Here is a 9,369-nt window from a genome sequence, read left to right as displayed (position 1 = left end):
ACTTATTGGAGATTGAGAGTTCCGAATGATCTCATTTTATTCAGAATTTCATATTCTAGACAAATCTATACATACATCTATCTTATATATATATATATGTGGGTCTATATAAGTGTAGGTCTGGTAACTCCACCTGTCAGTACGCTACTGACCCCGACCCATACCCGACTGTAGCTAGTCCGCGTTGTAGCAATACTTCACAATTATAGGAAACCTAGAGGGTGGAATAGGACATGCTAATAATATATATATATATATTATATTATATATATATATTATATATATATATTATATATATATTATTAGCATGTCCTATTCCACCCTCTAGGTTTCCTAATAATTGCGAAGTATTGCTACAACGCAGACTAGCTACAGTCGGGTTGGGTCGGGGTCAGTAGCCGTACTGACAGGTGGAGTTACCAGACTCTCCACTCTATAGTATGAAAACTAAGCAAGGAAAATTTACCATAAATGATAATAATCCCTTACAAGGATAAAAATTAATCGAGAAAACTTTTCTCAAAGGAACAGGGATTTTCCCACAAGAATAAAAATTAATTGAGAAAAACTATTCTTAAAAAGGACAGGGATTTCCCTACAAGAATAAAAACTCAATGGAGAAAAATTACTTTTTAAGCTAAAGGCCACCTTACTACAGAGAAGGAAAAATATACGGACTACCAGTCCTGACAAACAATTACCTGAATGACGTGGATACTGATACGGAGAATAGCGAACCGATTCCCACTTCCGGTATTATAAGTTAAAAACGTCGTGAAGCGACAGAGTTGAGACTTATAAATTAAGTACTCAAAAATAACCCGCTATAAGAGCCTAGCTAAATTCCCACTCAACTATTTGTAGCACAAACTTGAGATCCCTTACAGGTTTCAAAACCAAGGATAACTCGTTCACCCCAGTGATACAAATTTAGGAAAATAACCAACAAGAAAGATAATCCCCCAGGAGAATCCACCTTCAAATACAGTCGGCAATTCGACATACAATATTCCATTCACTAAAATACAGAATGGAATATTAACCCTCTAGTACACCACTATTAGGAGCGCCGCTCGGAACGCAGCCGTACACCAACCCGTTCACCGAACAACTGCTTCTCTCCCAGGTCTTCTTGAAGCTGCACCGGGTTGCTGAAATTAGGAGGCCGGGGGAAAAGAGCTTCCTGACCCATGAGAGTCTGAAAAGACGATCACGCCACTGGTCATGTGACAGGGTTTGACTCAGCTGCTACTGATGTTAAGGGTGCAGCTAATGATGACAATGATACTAATTACTACACTAAATCAGGCCGGTAAACAATATTTCTATTCCAGAATTTCATGAAGAGTGATACCAACCCGACTCGGTAGCCGCTTATCGTTTGATGATATGGCTGCTGCTGATCATAGGGATTGGCGACGATGGTGATAATGCATATACACAACTACAAATCTAACAAAATATATCCGGCAGTCGATCCTATTCTTATTCTAAAACAGAATAAATTCGCTAATTTACACTAGACGACAGCTCTCTATCCATCACAAAAATTCACTTTGTGACACCCCACTCCTACTAAGGAAGGGGGGGGGGGTTGGCGATGTGAAGAAAATACAGCATCCGAGGTACCGGTTGACTCCGTGTTGAACCCATGATCACACACCTGAAGTACAGCACTCAAGAAAACAAGAAGGAAGTGAAAGAGAGAAGATAACAGTACGAATAAAGAGAGAGATGAAAGAAGAATGTGAAGCTGAAAAGAAGAATAATTAGTGCAGTAGGTCAGGCTTCTCGAAGCCACAAGATAAGCATGGCCTAACGCTGAAAAAGAAACAACCTGTTGCTCCAACTATTGTAACAGCAATTAGCCATAGACTTCGTCGCTCGTTATCTCCCGATAACACGATAACGACAGCCCCTAGCCGACAGCAACACAGGTATGGAGTAATCTGAAAAGAAAGGAAAAGTAAAACGGCGCAGCACCTGTGAAGAATGAAAAGAAAACGGAGAAAAAGATGAAAAGAGAACCATTCACCCCTCATACGGGACGCATTACAGATCTACTTAATCAATACAGTACTGTTTCTACACTCGTGCACCTTGAAACGCACATTCGGCAACCCGCTCCACACATCAGCAATACCACCTATTTCTTTCGCTCTTCTCCATCGGCTCCTGTACTGTTGACAGCTGGAATACAATGAATTGTTATCAAGATCACTCACCCCTGATCTCCTTATCGCGGATCGGGTTTTCAATTCTCCTTTCCCACTAAATTCGCTACCGCTACGGCGATTTCCAATTGAATGAGTTACACTACAACCTGAGTTAACTCTATTCAACTCGCCCTCCTCTCTCTGAGAAAATCGTGACAGTACATCCCGTACCACAACCTTGTCCTGCCTATTCTTAATATTAAAGCATTCCCCTGCTTCTCTATATTTTTAGGACAGCTATAAAGTTCAATAGATCAACTCTTTTATGGAGTTTTACTTTTTTCCGATTACAGGAGCTTCTTCAGAGATAGGTGGAAACTTTTCAAGTTTTCTTACAGGGGATTTATCTACCTTCTCCATCCCTGAGACAACTGATAATTTTCCCTCAACATCCCTACTCCTCAAGCGAATACCATGAGGCTGTAACTCTATTACAGCTCTCATATCACGGAGATTTTTCAATCCTAAAACCATTCGCGAGTTTATATTAGATGTGATAGATACCTTCCAATTATAATTTTTCCCACAAACGATAACCGGTAATATGGGCTCCCCCTCTACTCCAAGACGGTTAGCTACTTCAGAAGAGATAAATGTTTATCTGTCGTCGTATCAATTGAAGCATTAAGATCCATTCCACCTACTCCCACATGGACATAAATCCCATCTCCATCACTCTCACTCTCCCGTCTCTCGCTAGCTACTGTAGCAACTTTTGAGATACAAGACTTAGACATCTCTTCACCTTTGAGCTACCTGTTACTCCGCTATCAACTATACTAGGCTCCCACTCTACAATTCTATCACGCATTTGAATATTCATATTATGATGCTTCATAAATGACATACCAAATGACACATCGTGGGAAAGCCCCTCTACAACTACCGGTTGAATGAAACTAAAATATTTTCTACTTTTAAATTAGTTATAATTTTTGTGGAAAAATTATTATACTTCCCATTGGATAATATTCATGGTGACTACAATTTTCTTTTCTAACACACCCTACTTGCTCTAATACTTTAAGAGCTTTTCCACTAATACAGGATACCTCTACTCCCATATCTAACAGTGCAATAAATTTTTGCCCTGCAATTTCTACATCAATAAAAATGCGCTCATCCCCCAACTTTGACCTCGTACTAAAACACGTGATGACTTCACTACAGCAATTCTGATTTCTTATTGGTTTGTGAGACACATTTACAATAATCAAAAAATTCTTTACACTTTTGACAACTAGAAATTTCGGGACAATTCGACTTCCAATGCCCTATCCTATTACAATTCCAACACTTAGGCTCTTGTATTTCTCCTACCCTATTTTCTCGCGTTTTCGGTGCGGCTTTAGACTGAAAATCACTCCGTTTTTGTTCTTCACTTTTCGTGTTTTTCAGAGATAACCTCCGTTTTTCTCTTCAGCACGAATCGCCTCATACTCTCTGGTTACATCTAACAACTCATCTACATTTTAACCCCTACACTACGAACATATAATTTATACCTTGGTAATAAATTCAAATACAATCTTTGGAACATCATATCCCCCTCATAACTACCTAACCGTCTCATCAAGGTAAGCAAGGTTTCGGCATACTCATCAGCCGGTTCGCCCTCCCTCTGCTTCCTTGCAATGATCTGACTCTCAAGGTCGTACTATAAGAATGAGGATAATAACGGAGTTTAAATGCCTCTACAAAATCAGCCCACGTCCTCCACTGGGAGCGATGATTCCGCATCCAAAGTAGGGCCCCTCCCTCCATCAGCTCCGGCAGGGCTATAAGAGATTGCTCCCCAGAGATCCCATATGCGCCCTGGAGTTCCACGAGCCTCTCGATGAAACTGGGAGCATCCGATACACCATCAAAATGTAAATTCCAACTTCTTACCTTGTCGCAGACTTCTCCCTGACTATACGTGCCTGAAGAGCGGGACAGTGCCGGCTCTGTACTGGTTGAGAGGCAGCAGCGGTCCGGGATCGAAGGTGCTCGACCATCCTCCTCCTCAGCTCCTTCACAGTCCCCGCTGCCGACAGGCCGAGACTCTCTAGGTAGCCGACCGCTTCCTCCTTATTCAGCCGATACACCCACGACACTCTGGGGTCGGCTTCGCGTTCCGCGAGGTCCTCCCGGCGGACCGCCTGTACGACTTCATCATCTGATAAGTAGTCTCTTCTCCGTGTACACTCATCACGGATTGGGATTCACCTAAACCCTCTTCGCGATTTTCTTGGGTGCCAGACGTCTTAGCCCCACGTTCGGAGACATCAGTTTTATTAGCATGTCCTATTCCACCCTCTAGGTTTCCTAATAATTGCGAAGTATTGCTACAACGCGGACTAGCTACAGTCGTGTATGGGTCGGGGTCAGTAGCCGTACTGACAGGTGGAGTTACCGGACCTACACTTCTCCCTCTATCCTGATTCTTACCCTCTGCTTCTTTCGCGAGATTTTTACTTTCAGGGGAAGAGTGTTTGCCCGTGCCATTGCTGGCCGATTCGGCCCTCGGCCTTTTGAATACAGGGTGGGTGTTAAGGGGGATTAAGATAACCCTATACAAGGAGACGGATCTGACTATCAGATCCCTACCAATAATTCTATTTATAAAGGTAGTACGCAATCTGAACCAACTGTGAATTGACGGCGAGCAAGCTGTACCTGCAAGCCCGGGATGTGGTTTTTCTATGGGGTTTAAGGTGAGGGCTATGGAGTAACGGTATGGCGGAACTATGGAGTTGTTAGTGGTATTTAAGATATCGTCAAATAGAGCACGATATAGGGTGTAAGTTATAGAGAATAGGGTGCAGGGTATGAGGTATACGGTACAGGGTACAGGGAAAAGAGAATCATAATAAGATTATTATACTCTACAGCAAATAAATATCTGCTCAATAGTCCGCAATCTGAGAATTGCGCTCTAGCTCTCAGCAAGCTGGACCTGCTAGCTAAATACAGTATATAAATTTCAATTATATGATTACAAAGTTTGGAGGATGAGGTTTCGGGTGTCGGATTTCTGAATTGCGAGCCTGCAGCTGCGAAAGGATTTTCAGCAATTCTGAAACTGCTAAAAGGATTTCCATGCTAATCTGATGACTGCGCGCCGGTTATTAAGGGCCAGTCTGTGACTGCCCTTAAGGGTATGGGAATCACTCTCAATCGTCCGAAACGCTTTTAAATCAATAGTCAGTATGTCGACTATTATGAGAGGATAGAAAAGATTTTTCACAGACACAGTCTGTAGAATAATATCGGGAAGACAACAGTCTGTCGTTGTCAGGGTAGGAAAGGATTTTTCCAGGATTTTCCACAAGGAAAATATCGAGTCAGAGACTCCTAATTCAGGAAAAGATTTCAATAGACTTTTCCAAGTAATTGCCAGTCTAAGGACTACCAAAAGATCGATCTCCAATTTGCAACTGAGATCACGGGAAAATTCGTGAATTTTCCACAGGTAAAGCCAGCAAATATATTTGCTATTAAAGAAGACAGGTTTCTAAGAATTTTAGAAAGGATTCGAACTAGGACGATCTCGAATCTGGAACTGAGATCAGGAAGGATTTTAACACAGGAAGAATTAAGAGAAAGAAAGAGAAAGGATGCCGCAGTCTAGAAACTTCGGCGAGGAAGTCCTCAAGCTGTACCTGAGAGCTAGAAGGATTTTAGAATAGGGAAAGTGAAGAGAAAGAAAGAGAATGGACGTCGCAGTCTAGAAACTTCGACAAGGATGAACTCAAGCTGCACCTGAGTTCTCTAGGAAAAGGATTGGACTTTTCCTACTTGGAATACAGCAAGTCAGAAACTGCTAAGCGAATTTAAAATACAGGGCCACTCTATAGTATGAAAACTAAGCAAGGAAAATTTACCATAAATGATAATAATCCCTCTACAAGGATAAAAATTAATCGAGAAAACTTTTCTCAAAAGGAACAGGGATTTTCCCACAAGAATAAAAATTAATTGAGAAAAACTATTCTTAAAAAGGACAGGGATTTCCCTACAAGAATAAAAACTCAATGGAGAAAAATTACTTTTTAAGCTAAAGGCCACCTTACTACAGAGAAGGAAAAATATACGGACTACCAGTCCTGACAAACAATTACCTGAAATGACGTGGATACTGATACGGAGAATAGCGAACCAATTCCCACTTCCCGTATTATAAGTTAAAAACGTCGTGAAGTGACAGAGTTGAGACTTATAAATTAAGTACTCAAAAATAACCCGCTATAAGAGCCTAGCTAAATTTCCCACTCAACTATTTGTAGCACAAACTTGAGATCCCTTACAGGTTTCAAAACCAAGGATAACTCGTTCACCCCCAGTGATACAAATTTAGGAAAAATAACCAACAAGAAAGATAATCCCCCAGGAGAATCCACCTTCAAATACAGTCGGCAATTCGACATACAATATTCCATTCACTAAAATACAGAATGGAATATTAACCCTCTAGTACACCACTATTAGGAGCGCCGCTCGGAACGCAGCCGTACACCAACCCGTTCACCGAACAACTGCTTCTCTCCCAGGTCTTCTTGAAGCTGCACCGGGTCGCTGAAAATTAGGAGGCCGGGGGAAAAGAGCTTCCTGACCAATGAGAGTCTGAAAAGACGATCACGCCACTGGTCATGTGACAGGGTTTGACTCAGCTGCTACTGATGTTAAGGGTGCAGCTAATGATGACAATGATACTAATTACTACACTAAATCAGGCCGGTAAACAATATTTCTATTCCAGAAATTTCATGAAGAGCGATACCAACCCGACTCGGTAGCCGCTTATCGTTTTGATGATACGGCTGCTGCTGATTCATAGGGATTGGCGACGATGGTGATAATGCATATACACAACTACAAATCTAACAAAATATATCCGGCAGTCGATCCTATTCTTATTCTAAAACAGAATAAATTCACTAATTTTACACTAGACGACGGCTCTCTATCCGTCACAAAAATTCACTTTGTGACACCATATATAGAAGACACTTTAAAGTTGTAATATAAATTAAAACAGGAGACACGATATAAATAGATTGAAAACACTTGAAAACTTACATTAGAAATGGGGGGAAATTTTCGGAGACTGAGTCTCCTTTCTCAACCGAGAAGACTGCCTCTGAGTCTCCGAATATTTCTTCCCATTTCTAATGTAAGTTTTTAAGTGTTTTCAATCTATTTATATTGTGTATCCTGTTTAATTTATATATATATATATATATATATAATATATATAAAAAGAAGAGATGGTGTCTGTCTTCCTGTCTGTTTGTCTGTGAGCTCATTACACTTAAAATACTTGACTGATTGAGCTGTAATTCTTCACAAAGATGGCCTGTATACTGACAAGTGTCATAGGCCTATTTTCATTCTGAAAATCCTTTACAGTTAAGCCCTATGATCCTTCAAAGTTCATATGCTTTTTTCTTGAAGGAAGTTTCCATTATTTGGTTTTAAACAAATCAGATGTCATAATCATTACAAAATATATTTCATTACATCTATTATTCATTAGATAAAGATGCACTATTAAATATATAGGTTAGGTGTTTTGGTTTAGCCTAGGTACTTATAAGTTTGGTGTTGAGGTTTTTTCAAGTGGGTACCTATGTAATTGTTTTCAATTTACGTGAAATAGTAAGATATTGAATGAACTCAACACAGTAAAAAGATGTAGATGCAGTGACCACTAATCATGTCGTATACTTCCTTCATTTTAACTGACCGGTGATGATGTTTACAAGAATTTAAAAGGGGTAAGTGAACATGTAAAGTAAAGCAAATAATTATGTATTCTATGTGCTTCATTCACTGTAAACATGATTGTATTTGAATTATTGTATTATTAATTTCACTAATGTAGTTATTCTAGATAAATTTGATTTTTATTAACAATAACATAACCTAAAAATGTACTACAGAACTTATAGAGGCGAGCTAGACCTTGGGATTTTCAGGAAATCTAAAAAAAATGGTATGTAGCCTGCCTTTTCACTGTAATGTTTACAGTCAGGAACAAAGAAAATGTTTGTTTGCTTCGAACCATTTTCATTATTTGAGATCGAAATCAGACTGTATACATTGTGAAGTTGTGCTCCTTGGAGGGTTATCTCTTATGATAAAGCCCCACGTTATGAAGCTATAATTGTGTAAGGTGGTAAATTTCCAATCCTTTACAGATGATACAATGTTCTTGATATTTATAAGAGCAGTCGCTAAATTCCCTCTTTTGTGAATAAATTCACAAAAAATTAAGGCCGTCCAGCTCGCAAAATTACTGGGTTCAAACCTCAGCTCTAGCTCAGTGGTACATACCTGAATTTTCTTAATATAATTAGTCACCATAAGGATCAATGACCTGTGATTAATAGTTCTCACCGCTGCTTCTATGAAGTTCTTGAAGAATACCAGTGAGGAAATTAAAAGGATAAAATAAATTCTATGATTTGTATGCTGACATAAAACACAAAATATTCCCATAAAACAGTGTATATAAAATATTCGATATATCTATAATTTTTCTTAAATAAATTCTTTCTAAAATCTGAATAATTATCACAAGATTTGCTAATATTCACAATAGCGAGCTTTAAAAATTTATAAACATTTTGTAAGCTTTTTTCTGATTGGTCTTCGATTTAATAAACTCAATACAATTGGTCGCCTTGGAATCAGGGCTCCTCAACTTTATAATAGAAAAAATTGATAAAAAGTTTTTATACAAATATATGGAGTGTTTATCTTGAATTAATTTCATAAATAAATCGTAACATACGATTTTAATAGATCTGTGGTAAGAAGCCATAACTTGATATGTCGACTTTTTCTCGAAAATGAGTTATCAACACCACTGTGTTCGTCTCAGCGAGATCTACAAGATGGTAAAATCAGATATGTAAAACTCCTTCTAATAGCTCTGTAATAGACCAAGCCCAAACCTGATATGTTAGTTTTTGCAAAAGTACACTTTGTCACAACTTGATATGTATGTCATGTCAGCTCCTGTTTCTGAACGTCAACTCAATATTCAGAGATTTATAAGTTGGAAAACCTGACATGTCAGTATATCCACTTTCAACATCTTTCAAAAGATCATAATAGCCATATTCCATAAGATGACAAAACTCAATATGTTGAAAATCAAGTTTTG

The sequence above is a fragment of the Nilaparvata lugens genome, chromosome 1 (assembly GCF_014356525.2).
Source record: "Nilaparvata lugens isolate BPH chromosome 1, ASM1435652v1, whole genome shotgun sequence".
In the NCBI taxonomy this organism is placed as follows: domain Eukaryota; kingdom Metazoa; phylum Arthropoda; class Insecta; order Hemiptera; family Delphacidae; genus Nilaparvata; species Nilaparvata lugens.
This window is presented reverse-complemented; position numbering follows the sequence as displayed.